This window comes from Lissotriton helveticus, chromosome 2_1, assembly GCF_964261635.1.
Source record: "Lissotriton helveticus chromosome 2_1, aLisHel1.1, whole genome shotgun sequence".
Lineage (NCBI taxonomy): Eukaryota > Metazoa > Chordata > Amphibia > Caudata > Salamandridae > Lissotriton > Lissotriton helveticus.
In genome coordinates, this window is record NC_136059.1 from 974,009,625 (window position 1) to 974,023,982 (window position 14,358).

A 14,358-nucleotide genomic window follows, 5' to 3' on the forward strand; every position below is an offset into this window, starting at 1 on the left:
TCGCTGACTTTTCAGCGATATTCATGCATTGCGGCCGTTTTTTATCGCATTTGCGATAAACCTTGATAATAGCAAGGTTTATCTGCGATAATTTCTGACGATGCTTAGCGTTAAAAAATTCTTTGCTAAGCATCGTTAGCGATAAATATCGCTTAGCGTTGGTAATATGCCCCAAAGTCTTTAGGGACAGGAAATAGGACAGGACTGGTACAGCTAGGCATCTCTGCAAACCGACCGACAGTGACGCATCTTCCCTCTTTCTCTCCTGCCAGCCTAAGCTTAATCCACACCCCTAAAGGCACCCCAATTATACCCTAAAACTAACATGACCATCCCACCATTGTTGCAAACTTTCATAAACTCGCAAAGGGATTGGTAGGCTTGGGGGGGTGGCGTTGTCACATCACTGCGACTTCACCTTTAATTTAACACTAGCATTGCTCTTTATTAGTTCCCAGGGGTTGGGTTTTAGTCCGTTCTCACGTTTACTTCATACAATACAAAAGTTTAACATTTCTATTCATTCTTTAACATCATCTGCAGAATGAATCTCTGGTCCCACGCCTTGGCACTCCATTTAGCAGTCGTTCGACACTCAGGCCTTCAACCTTTTCATGTCATCTTTGGAGCAAAGCACATTCTGTTTTGTTTCTGACAGAGCGGACTCGCTCCTTGGATTTCCCCCTACCACTTATGCAATTTCATAATATTCTTGATATATCCTTCTATTCCTTTACTTTTATAAGGACTATAGGTACAACAGTGTTGGTTTTTCAACATGCCACAGACTCCACCCTCCTTTGCCAGTACGATATCAAGGGCAAGTCGATTTTGCAAAACCATCAATCTGATTGCAACCATTTCGGTCTCAATCATCAAAAATCCACCAGCATTATCTGTTGATAAACGATCAACCACCGTAGACAATTTTCACATTTTGTGCGAATTTAGGACAACTCCAACTGAGGGTATCAGTGCACCAAATATGTCACCCACTATTTCAGAAAAACTATCTCTTCTACTGCGTTTTAGTCCTTGTTTCACTTCGTTTAGTTGATTATTATTTCGGTCCATGTGGTAGACCTTCGAAAAGACAATAGCAAAATACCAACTTCCACACCAATGTGCAGGCAACCTATAGTATGCCTTTCTACCACACATAATAGACTCCTGGAAAGACAGGCTCATTTCCACATTTCAGTCCCTAACCTCCAGTAATTTGGAACTTATGCTCAAACTCACTACTACCAATAAAGTAATTTTTAAAATTAGTCTTTGTTCTAAGCAGACATATTTTCCCTTTCTGAGCCCAGTCCAGGGACATAGCAGCGTAGGTCTCGCCTTTCTCATAATCTCCTTCTCTAAAAGCCCACGGGGGTACCTGTGACTTCTGTTCAGCAGCCTTTCTTTGGAGACTTTCCCTTCTACCTTCTATCATTTTTATAAAAAGTTTCTCTTCCACCCTTAAACTACAGGTTAAGTTATTCCTATAAGCATATTCTATATCTAGTGTTTTAGTGATATGGAAAAACTCTCCCATATATCGTGTATTCTTGCCACTTAAAACCTTATTCAACTCTTTAATTACTGGTATTTCTGAAAATACTAATTCTATGTTAGAGTAATGGTATTCCAGTTTACCTGTTATATAAAAAAGATCGTTAGGACACAGCTAGACACACCATATGTTAAAGGTAAGTGGTGATAGGTCACCCCTTCTGAGACAGATGAAGGTAATTGCATGCACACATAACAGTCACTTACATTCATGGTCTCAACATACTCGCATAATAACTTGGTGAACACATTTAACGAGAAATCACTAATTGATTTATCATGATTGAGAATACTAACATCCAAAGGTTCAAGTTTAGTATTAGGTGTTTCATTAGTGACAGCACTTATTCTTTCTCTTGTTACAGCATTAGTATTGTTTTCGTTATTAGTTACCATTAGAATGGGAACAAGGGCAGTTAGTAATATCCACATAAATATTAACATCAAGACACTACATAAGTAAGCTTTAATACATCTACGTTTTAGACTAGATTTTGGACGTTCAGTCACTTCTGCTTTAGCCATTTTGTTTTCTAAAAAATAAAAGTGTATCTAATCCTACTAATGCTAATAGAAATTTCAGGAGAAAAAGAATATGGGTGTAATCTTACACCTACTGTCTTTCTTCTCTACCCCCTTCTTTTATTTACTTTCTTTTGGTCTTCTGAGTCATTCAGTTTTTCTTTCGCTAGCAAATTTTCACCATCCTTTTTAATTCTCAAAAGTTCTTTAAGGTGGTCTCAAATTGCTTTCATCAACTTTCTCGGTGTTAGAATTATCATTTTTTTTACTCAGGTCAGAACTTTCAATTTCCTCCAGAATTACGTAGGTCCATTTTCATGCCTTGTATTTTCTACTTGGAATTCTCAGTCTCCTGTTTTTTTGTACTAATTCTTCTCCTGACTCTTCTTGTTATGTCTGACTTGAAACCTCATTACTTTGTTCTGTTCTTCTTCTTGACCTTCTTCTCATTAGGGTATATTTCAGTCTTTTCACCCAACCTGGCCAATTATCACCTTTTCTTAGTTTCTTGGTTTAAACTACTTTTTCTCCTTCTGTGTCTGGTTCATGAGTTTTTTTATTTGGCATTTCTTTCAGTTGTTCTTCCTGATTTTCAACAACTTCCAGTTCTGCTGTCTCAACAGCAGCTTCTCTTTCAACTGTGAATTCACCTCCTTCTGGTTCAACAGCAGTTTCACTTATTTCTTGTTCAGCTGTGAACTCACCTGGCTCTTGACTAGCAGTGAACTCACTTTAGTCTGGCGCAACAGCAGCCTTCTGACACCAAGTATCTGGTGTCCACTTTACTTGACTTGTGCTCGGCTGTTCATCATCTGGTTGATCATCAGAATCTGTCACTCTAGATTCATCAGCTTCTCACACTTCAACCACTGGTTTTTGTTCTTCTCTTACCAGTTGCTGCACTTCTTGACGTTCAAGTGGACCTAGGGCTCGTTTGGTATGGTTCGCATGAATCCCATTTGGCAGACTACCACACTTCACTGCCATTGTCGTCACCAGTATAACTTGATAGGGTCCGTGCCACCTGGGTTCTAAGCACAACTTCCTTACATGCTTCTTAACATAGAGCCATTCGCCTGGACTCAGATCATGAGCTTGTTTTGGTTATGTCGTAGTGGCATCTTCTCCAAACTGGTAAGACTCAGAACGTACGAGGTTAGCCAGTCCTCTGCAATAATCGAGTACCAGATCATCAGACAAACTCATCAATTTGTTGGCTGGTATGTATGCTTGTCTCATTGCTCTTGCCATGAGGATCTCATGTGGACTCAATCCTGTCTTTTTTTCAGGGATGCTTCTTAGACTCATCAGTACAAGCTGTAAAGCGTCAGGCCGTTTCAGTGATGTGGATGCACACGCCTTCCCTGTCCTGGATTTTATAGTGCATTTGAGTTGCTCAACCACTCCAGAGGCTTCGGGTCGATAGGCACAATGCAGCTTCTGTTCAATTGAAATGTGTTCCTCAATATTTTTCTAAAGTGACTGGAATTCCAAATTTAGGAATTAGTTCCCTCAAAAGCAGTTTAGCCACAGTAAGGCTGTCATTTCTTCTCATGGGATTGGCTTTCACCCAAAGAGAGAACAAACAGACAATAACTAGTACACACCTCAGCCCATTATATGGGGGAAGCTCAATAAAACCAAATTGGAGTCGGGAAAACAGTCCTCCTGCTCTCCCAATTCATTCCCAACTAATAACTGTCTTTCTGGCTGGATTTTGCTGCTGACAAGTGACACACCTCTGGCACAGGCGCTCTGCAATGACCCTGAACTTGGGTTGTACCATGACTGATTGAGGAGTCTTATCATTGCATCTCTTCCAACATGTGAAATTCCATGGTAAACTCTGGCCATTTGAGAAAGTAAAGAATCTGGTAACACTGGTCTCCCATCATGGTAGACCCGTCTTCTGTTCTTTTGCTACAGCCTGTTCTGTTACATCTTTCCTTTTCCTCATCACTTGCCTCTTCCTGCATCTGTCTAACTTCCTCCCTAGTTTCAAATGCTGCTGTAAACATAAGGTGATTCAGAAAAGGGGGTGGTGATGAACAGAGTGCCTGAATTAAGCAGACCACTCTTACCCAGTCCAAAGATCAGGGCTTGATCCATCACCGTTTTTTAGCTCACTGCACCATCCCAGCTCAGAACTTGGCTATATGCAAATTAGTCTGTTCCTGTCCCAGTGCATGATGGGAACAGGGCAAACCAAACTACCAAGCCAATTCTTATACTGGGAAGGAAACAAGCTTCCGGGGACCGGTTTCTGCCATTTCAGGCGTCGTCGGCCCGGCTTGCTTGAATCCTGATGGTGCAATGAGCAAGGGACTCACATCTGAGTATACCCTTCCACGCATATGGTGGACAAAATGATTCAGAAAAGGGGGTGGTGATGAACAGAGTGCCTGAATTAAGCAGACCACTCTTACCCAGTCCAAAGATCAGGGCTTGATCCATCACCGTTTTTTAGCTCACTGCACCATCCCAGCTCAGAACTTGGCTATATGCAAATTGTCTGTTCCTGTCCCAGTGCATGATGGGAACAGGGCAAACCAAACTACCAAGCCAATTCTTATACTGGGAAGGAAACAAGCTTCCGGGGACCGGTTTCTGCCATTTCAGGCGTCGTCGGCCCGGCTTGCTTGAATCCTGATGGTGCAATGAGCAAGGGACTCACATCTGAGTATACCCTTCCACGCATATGGTGGACAAAATGATTCAGAAAAGGGGGTGGTGATGAACAGAGTGCCTGAATTAAGCAGACCACTCTTACCCAGTCCAAAGATCAGGGCTTGATCCATCACCGTTTTTTAGCTCACTGCACCATCCCAGCTCAGAACTTGGCTATATGCAAATTAGTCTGTTCCTGTCCCAGTGCATGATGGGAACAGGGCAAACCAAACTACCAAGCCAATTCTTATACTGGGAAGGAAACAAGCTTCCGGGGACCGGTTTCTGCCATTTCAGGCGTCGTCGGCCCGGCTTGCTTGAATCCTGATGGTGCAATGAGCAAGGGACTCACATCTGAGTATACCCTTCCACGCATATGGTGGACAAAATGATTCAGAAAAGGGGGTGGTGATGAACAGAGTGCCTAGATTAAGCAGACCACTCTTACCCAGTTCAAACATCAGGGCTTGATCCATCACCGTTTTTTAGCTCACTGCACCATCCCAGCTCAGAACTTGGCTATATGCAAATTAGTCTGTTCCTGTCCCAGTGCATGATGGGAACAGGGCAAACCAAACTACCAAGCCAATTCTTATACTGGGAAGGAAACAAGCTTCCGGGGACCGGTTTCTGCCATTTCAGGCGTCGTCGGCCCGGCTTGCTTGAATCCTGATGGTGCAATGAGCCAGGGACTCACATCTGAGTATACCCTTCCACGCATATGGTGGACAAAATGATTCAGAAAAGGGGGTGGTGATGAACATATAGCCAGGTTCTGAGCTGGGATGGGGCAGTGAGCTAAATAACGGTGATGGATCAAGCCCTGATCTTTGGACTGGGTAAGAGTGGTCTGCTTAATTCAGACACTCTGTTCATCACCACCCCCTTTTCTGAATCATTTTGTCCACCATAAGCGTGGAAGGGTATACTCAGACATGAGTCCCTTGCTCACTGCTCCATCAGGATTCAAGCAAGCCGGGCCGACGACGCCTGAAATGGCAGAAACCGGTCCCCGGAAGCTTGTCTCCTTTCTGGTGAAGAATTGGCTTGGTAGTTTGGTCTGCCCTGTTCCCATGATGCACTGGGCCAGGGACAGACTAATTTGCATATAGCCAGGTTCTGAGCTGGGATGGGGCAGTGAGCTAAATAACGGTGATGGATCAAGCCCTGATCTTTGGACTGGGTAAGAGTGGTCTGCTTAATTCAGACACTCTGTTCATCACCACCCCCTTTTCTGAATCATTTTGTCCACCATAAGCGTGGAAGGGTATACTCAGACATGAGTCCCTTGCTCACTGCTCCATCAGGATTCAAGCAAGCCGGGCCGACGACGCCTGAAATGGCAGAAACCGGTCCCCGGAAGCTTGTCTCCTTTCTGGTGAAGAATTGGCTTGGTAGTTTGGTCTGCCCTGTTCCCATGATGCACTGGGCCAGGGACAGACTAATTTGCATATTGCCAGGTTCTGAGCTGGGATGGGGCAGTGAGCTAAATAACGGTGATGGATCAAGCCCTGATCTTTGGACTGGGTAAGAGTGGTCTGCTTAATTCAAACACTCTGTTCATCACCACCCCCTTTTCTGAATCATTTTGTCCACCATAAGCGTGGAAGGGTATACTCAGACATGAGTCCCTTGCTCACTGCTCCATCAGGATTCAAGCAAGCCGGGCCGACGACGCCTGAAATGGCAGAAACCGGTCCCCGGAAGCTTGTCTCCTTTCTGGTGAAGAATTGGCTTGGTAGTTTGGTCTGCCCTGTTCCCATGATGCACTGGGCCAGGGACAGACTAATTTACATATAGCCAGGTTCTGAGCTGGGATGGGGCAGTGAGCTAAATAACGGTGATGGATCAAGCCCTGATCTTTGGACTGGGTAAGAGTGGTCTGCTTAATTCAGACACTCTGTTCATCACCACCCCCTTTTCTGAATCATTTTGTCCACCATAAGCGTGGAAGGGTATACTCAGACATGAGTCCCTTGCTCACTGCTCCATCAGGATTCAAGCAAGCCGGGCCGACGACGCCTGAAATGGCAGAAACCGGTCCCCGGAAGCTTGTCTCCTTTCTGGTGAAGAATTGGCTTGGTAGTTTGGTCTGCCCTGTTCCCATGATGCACTGGGCCAGGGACAGACTAATTTGCATATAGCCAGGTTCTGAGCTGGGATGGGGCAGTGAGCTAAATAACGGTGATGGATCAAGCCCTGATCTTTGGACTGGGTAAGAGTGGTCTGCTTAATTCAGACACTCTGTTCATCACCACCCCCTTTTCTGAATCATTTTGTCCACCATAAGCGTGGAAGGGTATACTCAGACATGAGTCCCTTTCTCACTGCTCCATCAGGATTCAAGCAAGCCGGGCCGACGACGCCTGAAATTGCAGAAACCGGTCCCCGGAAGCTTGTCTCCTTTCTGGTGAAGAATTGGCTTGGTAGTTTGGTCTGCCCTGTTCCCATGATGCACTGGGCCAGGGACAGACTAATTTGCATATAGCCAGGTTCTGAGCTGGGATGGGGCAGTGAGCTAAATAACGGTGATGGATCAAGCCCTGATCTTTGGACTGGGTAAGAGTGGTCTGCTTAATTCAGACACTCTGTTCATCACCACCCCCTTTTCTGAATCATTTTGTCCACCATAAGCGTGGAAGGGTATACTCAGACATGAGTCCCTTGCTCACTGCTCCATCAGGATTCAAGCAAGCCGGGCCGACGACGCCTGAAATGGCAGAAACCGGTCCCCGGAAGCTTGTCTCATTTCTGGTGGAGAATTGGCTTGGTAGTTTGGTCTGCCCTGTTCCCATGATGCACTGGGCCAGGGACAGACTAATTTGCATATAGCCAAGTTTTGAGCTGGGATGGGGCAGTGAGCTAAATAACGGTGATGGATCAAGCCCTGATCTTTGGACTGGGTAAGAGTGGTCTGCTTAATTCAGACACTCTGTTCATCACCACCCCCTTTTCTGAATCGTAAACATAAGGTGGCATTCAGTATTTCCTCTTTCAAATGATCTGTTTAAAGCCATTGAATTTTGTGCACAGAAACGTGCAATTTGGTCAGCATATCTGTTGTCCTTAGTCACATAATTATCTCCTGATTTAGGTGTGGCACATTTGACCACTCCAAATCTTTTGGGCAGTTGTAAAGCATCCAATGATTCTTTTACAGTTTTTCCATTACGGATAGGAGAACCCGCTGGTTAGTGGAGATATGATCGATCCCACAGAAGACAAAAGACTTGTCCCCCGCATTTGTCCTGTTGTAGTGGTCAGTCATGGGGTAACGCGTGTCATTGCTAAGAGCACAACGGTGTTCTTGGATTCGTGTTTTGAGACATCGTGCCATGCTTCCCACATACACCATCCCACACGGGCATTCCAAAGTGTCCACTACAAATTTAGTGTAACAGTTAATAAAATGACGAATGTGGTTTACCCTCTCAGTGTTGTAGCTGAATTCCTTGCATTTGTTACGACCATAGGCACAAATATTACAATTGGTGCATGTGTAAAAGCCCATTGGTGGACTAGGCAGCCAAGTTTTGGTAGGTGTGTGTATGGTGACATAGCTGGGACATAATGACCTCCTGAGTGTGCGTCCCCTTCGGTATACAAGTGAAGGTTTCGTAGTGATCAGCGGAGGTAGTTTGGGAATTTCAAGGAGTGAGTGCCACCTATCTTTGCTGTTTATGTTACATATTTATTTTGCTAGCATTTGTCTTACATTACTTCGTTCATCCACCACAGTTCCACACGTGGGGCCCTTATCAAGGAGGCCCTGCTATATCATTGGACTTACCGTTGTATATTGCTGCCAACTCAGTGACACAGTTTCCCATCTACATATGATCACCGACACATGGTTTCAAGCTACTTTGGACCTCTTGACATCACACACAGTACGTGCTGTTATATAGTGTTGTTGCACTTGATATCTTGGGACTGCTTCCAGTCATGTGCGGTCGCTTTTCCCTTTCATGCACCGTGTTTTGGATCATGTTCATGCTTCTTCATAGTGGCCCAGCCAAGATACTTGCCCTTTTGTATCTGCATTGAACCCCCTACCTCATGTCCATTGGCTTACGTGACCATGCTTTGTTAATATTAAAGGCCCGTTATTTTGGCCCTCATTTTAACACCACTGTTGTGCTTACTGCCCTGACGAACCTGATTGTTCTCTTTTACAACACTATAGTCCCACATCTTACCTGGATCATAAGACAGTTGACATATGTGTTGGACATCACACTTTTCCAATATAAATATATAGACTGTTTATAATCACTGCCAATACTCATCGTTGAAGCAAGACACTCTCTACCTTAGGTCGTGTGTTTCTAGCATTTCCCGGGCGGGTTAGTGGATCCACCAGCTGTTCAAATAAAATAATATAAATAATACAAATCATTATTCAGCCATTCCCCACCATGAGGGGGCACATGCCCATTGAAATTTCCATTAATATTTGCGCTACCATATCATAACACCTTCATACACTTAGCTCCGCCTACTTTTACACTAGCCTGCTGCTTTGAATCCTATTTAGAGGTTATATCACTGTTTATGTTTTCTATATGATCTAGGTCCCACAAGACTGTTTACGTAGTTGTACATATACCCTAGATGTACCTCTGGCACATACCCTAATTCTGTTTAGATTTTACTGAGCCATTTATTGTATCATTTTTGCTTCCACTTAGCATATAGCATTTGTACTTATGGAGTCATCTATTTGCAACACTGTCATATTATTGATACAACATGAACTTATCTGACCACCCTGGCTTGTGGTCTTTTTACCATTGGTTTAAATATTGTTTTTAATCAACCATGTCTCGTGTATGTGTTTGTTTTCAAATTTTCATGTGCTTTATGTTTATCACCACCTTAATTGATGTCTTATCGAGAAGTTGTCTTCCAAGAACTGTCCTTTGTATATATATGTATTACATGTATGAATTTTTTTTTCCTCTGCTCATTTTGTCCTGTGCTCATTCAGTCCTGTTCGTGTATATTTGTGCATATTTATATATACTTTTTTGTCATACTCTTTTCAGCCCTGACGAAGTTCACCCTGATGTACGAAACGCATTGGCTGAGACTCTTTGCACCATTTTGAAAAATTGTATAAAGGATATATATTTTTTCACCAAAGGAGTCTTGACTAATTTGTTGTTACTTGGAACAGAGGACTTGGGTAGTGCACCGCTCCATTCGTTCCCTGATTTCTTTTGATCTGCTTGGCAGTTTGCACCGCGCAGCAGCAGATGCAGGAGCAGTCAGTGCAGACCACTTGTAAATAGTTTGCCAAAAACTGTATAAAGGGAACACAGCTAAGAGGTGCGGCCACTGAAGTCCGCCGTTGACCATTGCCCTTCCCAGACCTGCTTGGACCTGCCTGCACTCTTCCGCACATCCCTGAATTTGCTTCCAATATGCCCAAACTCATTGATAGAAGAGAGGAGCTCGCACAGGTTATTGACTAGCATGACTCTTGATTATAATGATGGAATTCGTATTGGTTTGGAATAAGAAAAACGTGTATAATGGGAAACAGTTCTATCCGTACCATTGGAGCATGTCTTATATACTAGGATATTACTGATTTCAATGATTGGGTTATTTTGCACTCAGGCACTTTTATGAGTGCATGTGTGGGTCTGTGAGTAGGTATGTGAGTGGTTCTCTGGGTCTCTGAGTGGATGTATCAGTGACTGTATGGGTGTGTCAGAGGGTGTGTGAGTGTATGGGTGCGCGAGTGGGTTTTTGGATGTGTAAGTGGTTGTGGGGGTGTGTGAGAGAATGTGTGAATAGGTCTGTGAGTGGGTGTATGTGTTTTTTAATTGGGGTCTCGACCAACACATCTCCTGCAGATTCGTACAGGGGCCATGCTGAGTGCAACTATGTATCCACAGATCTTCACAATTACAAAAAACATTTTCCCATAATTTGTTCCATATGAGGGGTGCCTCATAGACCAGTCCATCAGTCATAGAGTTATCCTGACCGCTTATATCCTATTTCTACTTTATTTTCACACCCCAGGGAACTGTGTCCCGATTCATGTAATGGCAGCCACAACTCTCTTTCAAGTTGTGGTCAGCCAATACACTGCTCCATCGCCGTGGATCCACAGTGGATCCATGTCTCTAGATATATACACATCTTTTTTCTTCAATAAATCCAAAAATACAAACAGATTTACACGAAATTGCAAAAAGCACTCTTTCTGGACCAAGATCTAGCTTTCTGCCAAATTTGGTGAAATTCCGTTCAGTGGTTCGGGCTGTAGTCGTTTGTAAAATTCCTGTGAGAAATTGCATGAAGAAAATGCATTTTGGGACCCCCCTTTTTCTCAGCCCCCACTTGATGAATCACCCTGAAACTTTCCTAACATCAGCTTTAGTGACTAGTACACTAATTTTGAAACTGTCATGAAAATTCTCCAAACTGCACCAAAGTTATTAGCAAAGCAAAATAAAAATTCTACGGCAGCTAGTTCCTAAATATAACTACCTACTGGCAACCGCCAGAAGGTGATATATACATATATATATATATGTACTATATACTATATATATATATATATATATTCCACAATGCTCAAAGCTGGAGGACACCGCCGACAACTACCAGGCGCCGCTGCAGCAAGGAACACGAGACCCAAAGTTCAGGTCAGAAGATTTTAATCGGCACCTTCGTCCACATATATATATATATATATATATATATATATATATATATATATATATATATATATATATATATATATATATATATATATATATATATATATATATATTATTCCGTTTGTCCCCTTGCAAGGACGGTTTTCCTCAAGCACTCCCGTGCGGTAATGATAACTCCACACTCAATCTAGCCGGAATTCAGTTTATTTTGTTCATAAACCAGCAACACCTTACGCGTTTCGATCTCCACTGAGATCTTTCTCACAGGTCTGTCACTTCGGCCATTTTTTTGCAATTTTTAAATACAGTGATTAAAGGAAATTACTCATTGCCACTTACATCACTTCCTGTTTACACACAGGGTATTCTGGGACATGTAGTTTTTGTTCCCTTTATACATTTAGAACTGTTGAAACACAAATTTACGCTTTAGATTGTCAAATTTAGAACCACAATTTAAATTGTTGGAATTTTGAAACAAGGAATTCTGACAATCAAGCCCTCCAGTGGGCTGTGAACCACTTATTGTGTCACTACTAAATTAAATTGTTGTAAAATACAATTTTTGTACTATTCATTAATAAAACAACTTGAAAAATTAAACTAAAGTCTATCACCTATTGTCTACAGGTCCATCCATTTCAGTAAGTTAATCAAAGTTTCAATGAAAATCATGTGATTTAAAAAGATTGTTAATAGGGTGGGCATCGTTTTTACACAGTTCTTAAGTACATTCGGAAGTATATTTAAAGGTGGCAATGTAGTTCTTCATCCTGATTATGGCCAAACGGGCTCAGAGTTCGAAAGGTCATTATGTGTTTAGATTATTTTTGTCGCATCACCTTTTCACGGTCTCCACCTCTTGGGGTTGGTCCAACACTTTCAATTCCATAGAAAGACAATTCCTTCCAATTTCCGTTATGCTCCTTTTCCATGTGTTTTGCCATCGCATTGCTGCGATCTGAGTTTATGGTTGCACGCACATGTACTATATACTATATATATATATATATATATATATATATTCCACAATGCTCAAAGCTGGAGGACACCGCCGACAACTACCAGGCGCCGCTGCAGCAAGGAACACGAGAGCCAAAGTTCAGGTGAGAAGATTTTAATCGGCACCTTCGTCTATATATATATATATATATATATATATATATATATATATATATATATATATATATATATATATATATATATATATATATATATATATAGTATTGTTTTGACTTATACTGGGTGCCAACTTGTGTCTGGATAAAGCTAAACCTCCCTGAAGAACTAAAATGATAGCAAAACAAGTGCCAGAATTGTTTATATTCAATTCAGGTTGGATTGGATGGTATTTTAACAATCCACATAAGCAGTACTGTGCTTGGAGTGGTAAATGGGTTTTGACATTTTACAGAAATGGGATGTTCTAGCGCCCATGCATGCACCCCTGCTGGGGCACCACTTTCACCACTCCCTGGTTTCAGTCATACAGCTCCTTCACTCTCTGGTTTCAGTCACGCAGTCCATTTTTAGGTTTAGCATTCAAGACCTCTTTAATATACTTTAGTATATACTTATATGTGTATGTACTTTGTGGGTTCTGGAGATCAGTCCTAGGACTTGTATGCTTCCGCTTAGGGACTTTTTTTCTGTTCAACTGCCTCTATTTAACTGCCTTGATAGAAAACGACCAGTAGAGGTCAGTAAAATACCAGAATCACTTTAGCATTCTCTAGATTCCAGCAGCCCGCAGATATTGTCTTTTATGAGCACCCGTAGACAAAAATATTTTTTTCAAGTCTTGTATTTTCAGTGATATGACCACTGAAGGGTCTGATTTTATATTACTACTGGTAGCTCTCCAGCTCCCTTTGAGTAGGTCTCCTGTGTGCAGCCCACTCTACTAAAGTAGAAGCTTGGCTGATTTAATGTATTTATACCAAATTGAAAAGTGTTTACTCAAGATAAAAATATTATGCCAGATGTAGGTGGCCAAATAGCAAGCGCTAATGCTGAAATTCACAGAGTTTCAGCCTTTGCGATCGCTATTTGGCAGCGAGCAATGTAGGTAAGTTGAAACCTACTAGCAAAATAGGGAATCACAAAATTGCGACTCCTTATTTTGCTCTTGCATTTAAGGGATCAATAATTGTGATTCCTTAAATGCAATGTAAGTAGCACAAAAGAAAGTGAACTTTAGTCTTACGGAATTGCTAATTACCACCAAATTCAAGTTGGTGGTAATTAACGATTCCCTTTAAAAAAACACTCTTTTGCATTTTTTTAAGTGCCATGTGGTACACATTCATGCCCTGTATGTGCGCCACATGTGTACACATGCACATTTCAGGGGTGCAACAGGGTGTCCATTTGGAACCCTGGCACCCTTGAAATTGCACCCGCAATTTGCGATTGCCTCTTAGTGACTCGCAAAGTGCGGGAGCAATTCCTATTCATTCCTATGGGCCTCTTGGCCCATAGGAATGAATGGGAAGGTATTCCTTAATTGCGAATCGCAATTTGCTATTCACAATTAAGGAATATTAAGGAATCTCAAAAAATATTGCAATTCCTACCTACATGGCATTTTGTGATTCCTTAATAACGATTCCCTAAAAATCGCTATTAAGGAATTGCAAACATGCATTGACCTACATCTGGCCTTAGTATTTTCAGAGCTCATTAGAGGAAGTTTGAAGAAAAATGGTTGAATTTCCAAAATACTTTAAATGCCAACTGATAAATCATGTGGCTTTTAGGAGACTTATTAATTATTCTATTACATTGGTGTTATGAGCATTTCGGCTACAGCTGTTATGTACTACCTAGGTAAAGGGATTCCAAATTGGCAATAGTTAAAGTTACTGCTGGCAACCCTGCCTGATGCACTGAGGTGCATCAGTGCACTGTCAGTAATGTTGAATAGCGTGGA